The sequence below is a fragment of the Corvus moneduloides genome, chromosome 10 (genome assembly GCF_009650955.1).
Source record: "Corvus moneduloides isolate bCorMon1 chromosome 10, bCorMon1.pri, whole genome shotgun sequence".
NCBI lineage: Eukaryota > Metazoa > Chordata > Aves > Passeriformes > Corvidae > Corvus > Corvus moneduloides.
The window spans coordinates 6,775,158-6,788,224 of record NC_045485.1 but is presented as its reverse complement, the minus strand read 5'-3'; the positions used below and the strand labels follow the sequence as shown (position 1 = coordinate 6,788,224).

The window sequence follows — 13,067 nt, the reverse complement described above, 5'->3', positions numbered from 1 at the left end:
GGTAGAAACACAAAGGCTGAAATTTCCAAAGCCATACAGAAACCTGGACTGAATATTTTAAAGCTACTTAATGTCCCTCAGGGTAAAATTCTTTCAGGAAGACAACATGAATTTTAATGCACTTAACCGCTCTCTGGCTGTGTTACTACTCCTTCAAATGAAAATGGTGACATTTCATTTAAACCTATAAGATTTTGTGATTTCTGGCCTAAGATGGGCATACTAACAATGACTTGTTTTTTCTGTGCTCAGTTTACAAATCATGACAAGAAACATAACCTAAGATGGCACAAACACTAAAAACCTTTAGTAGTCCTTCTTATATATTAAGTAGATTAATTGACCTTTTTATCATGCATTAAACATAATACATATTTCATATTATTATTTCTAGTAGAAAGTTTCAGGAAATTAAAGCAGATATCTGCATTTTTAATGACTCTAATGTGCATTTCAGTTCTGCATGTCAGTGCACAATTAATTCAAAAGGGTCCACTAGAAGATACAAATAATAATCAAAAGACTAACAAAGTGGTACCTCAAATAAGGGCAGATAAACCATAATTTGGTTAATTGGACTGCCTGTTTAGGCAGCAAACTTGTCTTTTCCCAGGCCTGTACCTTTATAAAAGCAAATACAAAACTGCTAGCGATCCTTCTGTAGAGTAAGCACAGAATGAGAGGGTAAAGATGATTGGAAATGAATCTCTTCAGGAGTTACAAGAAAATGCTACAGGAAGCAGAAGATGTTGTCTGAGAGGCCTGGACTTCTGTTTTATCATCCACTGACTCTGCCTGGTTTGTACCTGTGCATCAATTATGCTCTATTTTGAAAAAGATGGTGTTGAAGGTGATTTGGCTGTTTGTCAGTCGCCAGGGAGGGCTTGGTGACTGATGTTGTGATTTCCTGTGTTGTTACCTGGGAGACAGTGATGCAGCCTAGAAATTATGATGTTCCTGTGGTTTGTCTTAAAAGAAAAGTAGCATAGCCAAAACTTGAGAAAATATATCTAAGCCTTCTAAATCCACTATTCTTACAATACACTGGCATTGTCAGTGAGGTGTAGGACCACGGGGACTAATCCAAGTATCTTTATGATATTTGGTTAAAAGACTTCTTACATGTGAAAAAGGGGAGAGGGGAACAGTTGGTCTTACCAGATTTTATAAGACCTTTCCTCATTCCATCTCCTTGTTATTATATTAAAGGAATTTATTATTATTGTTATTATTTGGGGGAGGGTGGTACTTCAGCCAGTTTCCTACAGTGTATTTCAAGCATGTTCACTGGGATGTGGAACATGTTAGAAAACACTGAATGGCTTATCCTAAAAATCTGTTCCATGTGAAAGATTAAGCAAGTACTAGTGCCGGTTAAAGGCTGCTTCACAAAAACTCCAGCTCCTCCACTAGAACACTGAAACCTGCCACTGCATAAAAACAAAAGGAAATTTAGATTCAGGTCCTAATTCATCATCTCCTTGAAGGCCTTCAAGCAGCCTAAAAACTTGTCAGAGTATTAATACCTCTTAAGTGGCCTCACTGCTGAAGTTCCTACGTTTTCTGTTCTTCTTCTTTGCTTTCAACTAATGTCCTCTTGTAAATGTCAGCCTGAACAAGAGCACAGTAGTGTAACACTCAATGAGATCTATATCAATAGAAACAAAAGGAAAAAATCCTTCACTTCATATCAACAGGAAAAAAAAAGGAAGATGGTGGTTTTCACAACTCTAATTAGAATGGTATCAATGTTTTATCTCTTCTCTCTATAATTTTCATTTCACCATTTTATTGCATCTTTCTATTTTCTGCATGATTTTTTCTCCTAATTAAATTTATTTTCTGTTTTATCTTTCAGCTACATCTATAATTTACAATCTTTCATTCCAGAAGTACAATTTCTTTGCCTTTCTCTATTCTCTTCTGGCAGGTTTAATATTAGAAATCATAAGAAAAGGGGAAGGAATATAATGACAATATCAGGCAGATGATTTATCATGAAGATTATAGGCTAATAGGCCATGTCAAAGCCTGTTAGAAAATGTATGGAACACTCTCTGTGTTTTAGTGAGCTCCAAATGTTACATTAGAAAAATTATGACAGGTGATAATTGACAATATTAGTATGGGGTTAAAACCAACTGGAAATAGGACAGTGTCCTCAAAGGGTACACACTAAAAACCAGGATTCAGACAGAAAATAATCTGAGCTACACTTGAGACTTTCAGTCAACAAGTCAAGTTTTCTTTATTGTTACAGTTTTGGTTTTTTTTTTACTCTAGCCTCTGTATTCATTGAAAAATAGGGCAGGAAAAGCGTAAGTGTGAAGTCTCTTAGTCTCTCAAATTATACAGGGAAATACCAGCAGAAGCCTTTCTGAAAGATGTTCCTCTGAGGGGAAAACTCCTGTAATGCTTCAAACAGAGCTGAACCAGCCAATAGCTCCAAGTCTCCTGCAATGGACTTTAAGTGGCATACAGAAAACTTTTATCCCTGGATATCATATAGCACATGCTTGGCCTTCATCCCTTGATTTTCCTGGTAGTTCCTAATAAAGGATTATCCATGTGGTAAACCCAGCTAAATGAACACTGAATGTGTGAGCAGCTGGAGAATTTATCAGAGGCTTTTTTTAAAGACAATTTTGTCTCCACAAAAAGGAGAGGAATAGAGCATCCAGGTAGAGTTATTGGCATCTACATAAAGATGCTGGGTTCTGCTTCTTCATTTCTCTGAAGCACAAACTCATAGTTCTACCAAAGAAGTTTGACTGTGTAGAGGTACATCTCACAGGCTCAAAAGCACCAGGTTAATAACTCCAGCTCACCTCTCTAGCACCAGACTACCACCATAGTCAGAGCTGTACCCACGGTGATATTTATCAGAGCCCTGGGAAAAGAACTCAGGAAGTGTTTCTCTTCCTCCCTCTGCAGCACAGGACAATATTTTGCTAAGGTCACACAGAAATCTCTCACTTAAACAAGGTACCAGTGCAGGAGCCCCAAAAAGCTGTCAGCACTCCAGTCCCTTTTTCACGACACACAAGCAGGAGAGCTTCCTAAGCATGGCAATGCTCAGTTCAACACCATCATCCCCAACACAGGGGATGCCCTAACAGAACCTCCGGCTTCAGGCTTTTTCTTCAGCTTCAGTCTCTGTTGTGACATAAATGGACTCCTGAGCTCATGGAAATGGTACCTGGATGAACCCCATGCAATGTTTTCTCAGAGGAAAAGAAACAAAGCTTTAGTTAATGGTGCTCTGAAAACCCAACAGATGGGGGCAGTTACACAATAACTGATCTAAGTTTCAGCTACCTTAAAAATAATTAACATCAAATGGAATATCATACAACCCAGAGACATAAGTGATGCAACTTATTTCTGGGACTCTAAAATGTCTCCATTCAATAAAGGAAGGCTGATATACCTAATTTTTCTAAAGGACAGTAGTTCATCCTTTTTCCTGCTTTAATTTCAAGCATTGTTATTCTATCATTCAGTGTCCACTGCCCAGCCTAATGTAAAGTCATGAAGTCTAAAAATATGGCAGAACCCATCAATCTTCTCACTTTTATTTTTATTAATTTTTGAATTTAAAATGTATTAAATACTCATATTAATTTAATGATCTCATAAAAAGGAATTTAATTCTTTTTCCAAATTAATTAAACCCCACTGAACTCATCTGCTACCACATCAGCAAGGCTTCAAAAATTCATAAAAGCAGCTGACAGTCCTTGTAAACAATAGCTGTTCCTCATAAGACCACATGAAGCTCTCTATTCCAGAGAACTAAAAAGCATGAAATAATTTTAATGACAAAAGTTAATATTTAAACAGCAGTATCATGCCAGCATTTTCTCTACCAGTAGACTCTCTCACTTAGCTTGTTTCTGTTCTTACAGTTTGTCTAGCAAATTAAGGAGGATCCTGACATTCAAGAGATATGATATTAAAATATTTGGCTTAGCAGAGATGAAGAACATAGCAAAAAATTCAGTGGCAAACCTAAGAAATAGATTAAAAAGAATTAGGTCTCAATAGTTGTTACAATATAGCGTTCTAATGATAAAATAAATTATAGATAAACAATCTCTGCCATTTATTCTTTTAAAAGGTATTTTAAAACTGAGTATTCATTGAGTAAACAGCTTTGATGAAGAAGGAACAGCTAAATCAAGCACTAGGGCTGGCTACACATCATCAAATATTTAATTTTGGTAGCACTGTAAAATACGACTACATGAAAATGTTTCTATTAACGTACCCACTCTCTACAGAAAAGTCATTAGGAGAAACAAAAATCTCAGGCAATGTATGGAACTGCTGATACTGCTGTGATGTGTGGGCTGCCTGTATCTGCTGCAGGGCTTGCCAAGGCCAAACACCCTTTTGTCATGATCCCTTTGCATCCATACAGAAACCCTATGACTTACATTTTTATCAATGATAAGAAGAACACAAATAAAAAAGAAATCCTTAAACTCGGGAGTTTAAAAATTGCAAAACTACAGACAAAGCAAATAAGCTTTATTTATGGGAATGAAAAAAAAATCTATGAAAACAATTACTACAGTTTTTAAATACTAAGGGCTCACTACATTCTTCCAATGTTATGAATCTTACAGCATTTAATGGTTCTCAAGCACTTCTCATCAGGGAGCTGGTAGTCATCAGAATCTCATTGCTCCACCAGTCAGCGTCCTGATTGCTATCATCCAACAATTTACTAAATCAGATATGAACATTCAGCGAACCACTATCATATCAGTGGGAGCCCTCAGGGGAAAGTATCCGTGCTATTTACTCTATACAGAAGAAACGCTGCTCTTTTTGTATAAAATATGTAAAGGTTTCTGAGCCAGGGATGTATAATGTATTATAATTTATGAACAACTGGGTTGGCTAGCAGCTGTCAGAAAGATTAGACACTTGCATAATCATAATGAAAATCTAATCAAGTCCCCAACTAGTTTCAATTAATTTCAGGAAGAGTTAAGAGAAACTGTAAAGGTTAACCAAAAAAATACATCTGAAGTATAAGAATACATAAAAGAACAGAAAACAGAACATAAAGAAAGGTATTATTTAAATCTATTCACAAGAAATTGAGGTACAGTTAAGAGTTAATTACATGTCTGAATAAAGCTCACCTATTAAAGTCATGCTAACAAAGCTGGAGGCTTTGTTATTTAATATTTAACAACAGCAAATGAAAAGGTCAGGAAATAACCACAATATCCTGAATGGGTTCTGAACCTGCACCTGAATCTGAAAGTTTGTGCCCCAAGGAGTGGTTTACAGGGCTTCTTGTGGCACCAAGGAATTCACTGCTGTCCTTACTCTGCAAGCCTTACACTGAGCTCTGTTTTTAAAATGACTCAGTTTTCTACCATACTGCATTAGATTTTTAATTGCTCAGCATTTGGCTTCCAAAAGCAGCTCAGTACAACATCAAGCCAGCCCTTATTCATCACTCTACCTGCGCATTTCTCCTCTTCTGTCAGCCACCCCCACTTACATGTGTTATGGCTCTTAGGGAAGTATATATCTAAAGTAAACACACCATATAATTCAGAAACTTATTCTAATCAAATGCAGTAATGCAAATCCCATTCTCTAAAGTCCAGATAAATGTAAGAAATTCCAGAATTGCCAGGTACTAATTGCCATCTTAAGGACAACATCCCTGTTACAGAGCCTATAGTCTTTTGTCTTATTACTCCCCATCTTAAACCACGCAGTTTAACCACTTGTGATTCTGGCAGGATCTGTTTGAACCTTGCTCTGTTCCCCACCAAGTCTCAGCACGTACTCAGAAGGAATCATCCTCCTCTTTGCAGCAGAGATTTTCAACAGCACAGATTTTCAACAACACAGAGAAATTTGGTTTGTGTCTTTCAAAAAAACCCAGAGCCCTCAACAACTACCATTTTTCAAAAGAGCTGATTGAAATGCAAACTAATACTGTAGAGAAAGATCAAAATTTCCACGTACACGTGGTTAGACATTTCCTACATCTCCCTGCCCACTGGCTCATTTCCTGAAAAATTCTGCTTCTCAGAGCAGGAGCTGCAAATGCAACCCATTTTGTCATCAAATGATGGACACTTTGATGACCAGGGCAAGAGATAGCTGTACTGTAATCCCTGCTCAAATTAAGAGAGAAAATGTAAGAGTAAATCAGAATTCAGGCAGACATATAAATGCCCTGATGTCAGGCTGAGTTTTTTGCTATTCACAGAAATTCTTATATTTACATGGAGCATCACTCTTTATTGCACAAAAAGGAAAGGAAAAAAAAAGCTTTGAAGAATAAATGCCAATCATGAATTGACTTGTCAGCCTGAAGTGCTCACATCCAATGCCATAACCCAGTGTCTCCTTTGGCAGAAAACTGTATCATTCTACCCCTCAGAAAAAACTCATCCTAAACAACATGTGGAGACCCAGTGGACCAGCAGCAAATACACCACTTTTCAAATAGGATAGCAAGCTGGACATTTAAAGATTTTGACACTTGAAAAATAAGCCCAGTGAAGTTGATGCGCTTAGTTACACAGGACTCTAAGAGCACACCATGCCAAAGACTTCTATTGCCAGAAGCCTCTCTCTGAATACTGATAAATTCCAGACCTTTCTCATCTTTAAAGACCTCAACAGATTTAACTGACTACACCTGAGAATGACCCAAAGCTACCAGAGAAAACTGTATCTCAGTCAACAGTCAAGAATTTGGGGGCACACTTGGGCTTTCCCTTGCACAAAGAGCACAAAGCACTCACCAGCCATAGTTTTAACATCAGGGAATTAATAGTAAAATACCTGTAAGCACAAAATTTACTTTTGGAAAGCCTAGACAAAGCTTAACTTTCCAGGTATGTACTGTGTTACTGAATATGCTGATGCTGGTTAAGAGATTTTAAGTTGCAAAGAAAAGACTGATGTGGATTTTCTTTCCCATTTACATTTCTATTTGGTTAAAGTATTCCAGGCAGTTTGTCTTCAAAAAATGGGCTCTTCAAGAAGACAGATTAACAGCTCCTCTTATAGAATGACAAAACAGGACCAACACAACAAACAAAACAAAAGACAGCTACATTAAAATTAGATTACCCACTAAAGAAAAAGTGTAGATGGAGACGTGCATGACATTTTATAAACTTCTAAAACAGAACAGTAGTATCCATCTTAAAGACAATCAATTAGATGTTAAAATATCCAGTCTCTCTTAATGTTTTACATTTTTGGCCATGTGTCATCTGGGAAACTGGAAACAAAACTGAGAGAAGGATGCAGTATTTATATATATGTTTTTTAATTTCTTGTGATGTACTAACAGTTTTCCATGAAAAAAACTTGTTAAAACAGTGAGACTTCAAACTGCTATTTCTATTCCTGTCATGGAAATTGCATTGCTTGACACTGCAATGGAGACTCCCTGCCATATGCTTTTAACCCTTTAATAGAGTGTATTTCAAATCCTTCATAAAATAACCAGAAGCAGGCTGGAAGGGGTAATAAACAACTATTTACTCCAACTGCAACTCTAAGGAAATATATTTCTAACCTAAACCTTTTTCAACATCTACTTAAAAGTTTTTAATAATAGAAATGCCAAAAGTTCCTAACTCCTCTAGTCTAATAGTTAATCATCGTTAGCACACCACAGGATTTCATAAAATAAAAATGGCAATGGATCAGAAGTTCTCTTGCTGTAATTTCAAAGCACTACTCTTTGTTCTAGTCCTGGTAAGCAGAGAAGCATATTCCTACCTTCCTCTTATCAACCCTTTCATGTACCTGAAAACTCCTGTGTGCCAGCCATCCTCTCTTCAAGAGATCAAATAACCCACATTCCTTCTAAGATCCCTTCTTGGGATCTCTGCCCATGCTTCCTACAGTGTAGCATGACAATATGTGTCTGTGTACAAAGCAAAGAGCTGCTAATAAATAATGGGCATAGCAAGAAGTCAGGAATCCCTGTGCTTATATAAGGAAAGGTATAATAGCTGTACAATCCAATTATTAAAGGCAGTCTTTTCATGTTTTATCTTCTTTATGAAAATTATTTGAAGAGAGTCAAAAGTGAGAAGATTTGATCCTATGAGCCAAGCCACATTTAATTCATTTAAAGACCCTTTGAACAGCAGCAAAGGGACTTTTTCTTGGCCTAAGATCATCTAACAACAGGCAAGTATGGGGACAAGGAAGGTTCAACCAGTGGAATCGGTGGCTTACATGAGCAGCACAGGCATTTGATAATTTATGATCTTGAAATCAGAATTAATTTTCAGGCACATATAAGTTAGACAAGAGTTGTATGGCAAGAAGGAGCAAAGTTATCCCTGAGATTCAAGTCCGGTGTAAATTTCAACAGGATGCTTGCACCTCCAGGTCGTGTTCTGTACACTCCTCTCAATTAAATTCCTGATAATTAAATGAGATTGATGGAATCAAGAATGCTTAATTGGTCATATTTACTTGTCTTTACAAAAATATTTCCCTGATTACAAATATGAGTGTGCTCGAATCTGTTTTCTTTGGACATGTTGGTATTCCAGCCAAGTGCCACGAAAGAGATGCCCAACTATGGAGAAGCTTTGCCATTTCTAGCGAGTATTTTATCCTGTGAACAATTCATTACACTTCCAGAACTATTTGTGGGAAGATGCATTCTTCAATAAAACCTTACAGTGATAACAATCCTCTCACCTGCTTTTCACTTCATTACTTTTCCACTCCCACAAATTCATTTCAGAGACAAGTTTAAAGGAGCATTTTTATGCCTTGGCGTTTGCTCATAACTTAAGCAGCTGAGCAATTCCTAATTTATGTGGCTGCTGGGAAAACATTAACTCTGAAAGAACTGTATAAAAATGGGAATTGGATTTTATTTTCCAATAACGACAAAGTACCATTTTCACAGATTACTGTAACTGATTATTTTACAACCTGCTCATTTGTGGCCAACGATGAAATCCTTTGCAACCACCATATTTTTGATTGAACTACAACCCTAAACATTTTAATTCACTGTTTTAGACATTTAGACAACAAAACAATTACAAAAGGAAGCCTTTATTTAATACTAAAGGAAAAAATGATTTTTGTGTAAGTATAAAAGAGTTGATTGATTAAAAGTATTTTATCAGGTATGATATAAATTCACCAATAGTAGGTCAAAAACCTGCAGGTTTCTAACTAAACTCAGTAACCAGAAAATTATTTCCACATTACCAAAACATGTCTAGAGTGTATTAATATCACAGCCATCAGTTCTTAAAAGGATACGCAGTTATATAACTTTATTTCGTATTGAGGCACTTAATACTCTGAGAACTGACAAAATGGATTTATAATCCCTATTACTTTTTGACATCACTCATCCATATGGTTTATGTACAAATACTCAATGCTATTGATTACTTAATGAAAGCATTTATGTGAATGTTCAGAAATATCCTAGAGTTAAGCACCTCAGCTATACATTTCATGAAGATGAATGTGTTTGGTTGTAAATCTATCTGCATTGCTTCATACATTCAATACATAGAGCTAAAATTATGAACCAATAACGTCAATAAAATCTACTGTGTCAAATTTATAGCAAGAATGAATACACACATTTAAACACTAATAGTTCCTGGAAGCATTTTAAGCAAATAGGTATATAAAGAGCTAATGCTGAGAGCACCTAGAGAACCAAGTTCAAGTAAGTGAAATTCATTTAATTCTCTGCACGCCTGAGAAGGTCAAGATAAGATTATATAAAGGTACAAAGTTTATTGGCTGTCTGCAAATGTCACTTTAAAACAAAAGAAAAAGAAAAGCAGTATGTTTAAAGAATTCTCCTCAGCATCTTTCAAGAAATAAGGAACCTCACCTTGCAAACCCCTGAAAGGTCTCCAGGTAAAGAACTACAAAGATCTAAGCATAAAAGCAAAGAAATCAGCATCTTAAGCTTTGGTATTTTTTAATTCCAGCAAAGTGATTCCAATCTGTTCTGAACATTCATTTATATATCTACATGAATATTAAAAAAAGAGAGACCAACCTACAATGAAGTTGAGATATAAAATGCCTGTATTCCAACTCAGATACTAAAAGAAAAAAAATGGTAGAGCAAAACTCTGGATGTTTAAAGCTTCTCCTCTGTTTTAAGGCTTTTATTATTATCCATTATTCACTTACTTTCAGCAGCCCTGAATATCTTCAGGATCCTACTCCTTATTCAAACTAAGAATGCTAATCATTCTGAATTTTGATTAATGCTTTTCAGGCTTCATTCTGCTGATGGTTATTTTCCTGTGTTGGCGGCTTGATAGATATTGCCATGCACATTTAAGTAAAATAATTAACTGAACTAATTTTCCTCCTCTCTGGAAGTAATTTTGTTTATCTGCTTGCTCCCCCCAAATCATAGCCATAAATGGAAGCATTCCATTTATCAAAAGCATTGGCTGCTATGAGTTGTAAAATTAAATATTTAGACATCTTCCTAGAATGGATTAAATGTCTACTGTGTCATCTAATACCAGGAAATATCTATTAAAAATACATTTGATAGTAGATATTTTCTCATAATACTAAAAAGCTGAGAAACAAAAAATTCTTAGAGTAATGCGAAATTGAAAACCATACATAATTCAGCACTCAAATTGAATTTTAATCATTTCATAATGCTTGGGGAAATATTTTTATACTTATGAAAACTAAGGGAGATAAAGAACATTACCAACCAAATAAGTGGTTTTATGTTCAGGCGGAAATGATACAGTAGCTAATAGAAATAGGTTATTTGGAGCAGAGAGAGGAATAGGAAGCACCCTGTACATTACAGATTCACATCCAAGTTTACAGGACCGTTGAAGGAAATTAAAAAATATGGTATGAGGAACTCAGGAAAGTTTTCATCACAAAAGGGAATAGTGGACCCCTTTAAGAGTTTAAACAGAGGAAAAGCTGAAAGAAGCAGCCGCCCATCAGCAGACACTGCTGCACTTTGCTCTGATGATGTTTAGAGTTCTTCCTTACGACAATTCCCCTCCCTGTATGTGGGTTATTGCTGCCTTCTCAAGTGGCCCTGGGCGCAAACCACTGGTCTCCAGAAAAATACTGCTTGTCTTTCATACCCAAGGACTAAAGGGGTTCTCAGCCTGAGAGCTGCAAGGGACAACACTTCCAAAATCACTGCCTATTGGATTGGTAGAAGGATCAGCACCAACAAAAAAACCCCAATCAAACATCATTCCAGTTGGTGTGAGCACCAAGAAGAATCCAACAGAAAGAACCAGGACTGGCATGTCATTCACACTGTGAAAACACAGAGTTTCTCAACAGATGTAATAAAGATGCTCTTCTTAAATTTATAGCTACTGATTCCCTAACATGAGTCCAACTACCACAGAACCATCCCAGGATATATGCAAAGGACTATTTGACTCTTGAGTAATCCCTCACAGTTGGCTCAACAGGTCTACGAGATGATGTTGGTAAAAGGAAAAAAAAAGCAACAGTTTTACTACCTCATCCCCTTCAAAATACTGGGAAAACACCTGTTCTACAGGACCTTCTTCTCGTGTTCCTCCTCAATTTTCATAACTTGGAATAAATCTTTGTTCTCATTCCCTTAGGTACTTGTAGTCTTGAGCTTATATCCAAAGCAATTCCTCAACATATGGGGTAAATCTTTAGCAGTAGGGAAGGGCATTTACCCCTTCTTCAAATTTCAGGCCCAGGTGTCTTTGAGGACTCTGATGCGCAGATGAACTTTTTGTACAAGCTGAGTCTTTGGGAAGAGCTGAGAACTCTGTCCCTGTGTCCCCCAGAGGATAAGAGGGCTGAGCTAAGCACTTAATTGCTGGTTTGTAGTGAACAATGAACTTCCAAACCAGGAGAATTATTTAATTTACAGTGTCCAAGATTTCCATGCCTTGTAGTTGCCACTCATCCTGATGCAAACCCCAGCTCAGGCTTTCTTGGATATTACTGCTGGCTTCAGCAGATGGTTGCATACTTAGAATTAGTAATTAGTCATGGTGTTAACAGAGAAGAAAACACAGACTGGGGGAGGAAAAAAAAAAAAAAAAGGTTGTTTCTCTTTTACTATTATTTTTGCTCATTTTCAGCCACACTGAAGATCCTGGTCTCCTGTCAGTGATAAAGATTAGCCATTTTTCTGCAGCAGTTGATTAATTTTTCTTTATAGGTAACTGGATTTTGTTTGATAGTCAATTTTTCAAGGGCTAGAAATTAGGAAGATAAGGTCCATCAGGAAAGTTAGTCCCTATTTGCTGAGCACAAGAGGAAGGTTATGCATTAGAAATATACCATTTTTACAGGGGAGACTGGGAAAAAAGCCAAGGAACTGCTGTCAGCATTTCACTGGAAGAAATGAAAACTAGATCCAGGACTTCAGTCATCATTAACAGAGCAGTGGGTTCAAACAGCTCTTTAATATTTAATTCTGTATGTATAATTTTAAATCCATTACACTTTTGATATTTGCAGATCTAACAGTCATTTATTTGCTGCGATAACATGGCCATAATCATGAAATAAAAGATGCAGTGCCATTCCAAGAAAACTAGAGAGGGAGGGAAGGTGGTTGGGAATTTTGGCTCAGATGAAATTTTTGGCTGTTTCTATTTCTCAGTAGCAGGTGGGATAGTCAGTTTTCCCCAAACAGCACTATTTTGTGTCACACACTTCACACAGACCAAAAATGAACACTGACATATTTTATCATTACTGGGTTTTCCTCATTAGTGTCTAAAACATAGAAACTGTTTTATTTATCAAGGAAGCAATTGCTTCCCCTTGGAAACCAAGAGACACATTATTTAAATCAGCCCCAGAACTGAGCTATTGCAGCTGTCCACTCTTTCAAGCGCTCAGATCTATTAACAAAAATAAATCTAAAAATACCCATTTCCTACCTTTGTCTCTGAAAAAAATGATTCACTGAAATCACAGAACATACCCTATTATTCTTGCCACTTATATAGTAAATATGAAACCATTAAATAATTTTCTGACTATCAGAAATACCTTCAAAAGGT

At 36.5% G+C, this 13,067-nt stretch overlaps 1 protein-coding gene across 1 annotated transcript in view; it reads right to left on the bottom strand.

The window, feature by feature from the left end:
• The window catches only part of CLSTN2 (calsyntenin 2), a 190,758-nt gene that overhangs the window by 161,136 nt on the left and 16,555 nt on the right, over positions 1-13,067 (bottom strand). The window lies entirely within an intron of this gene.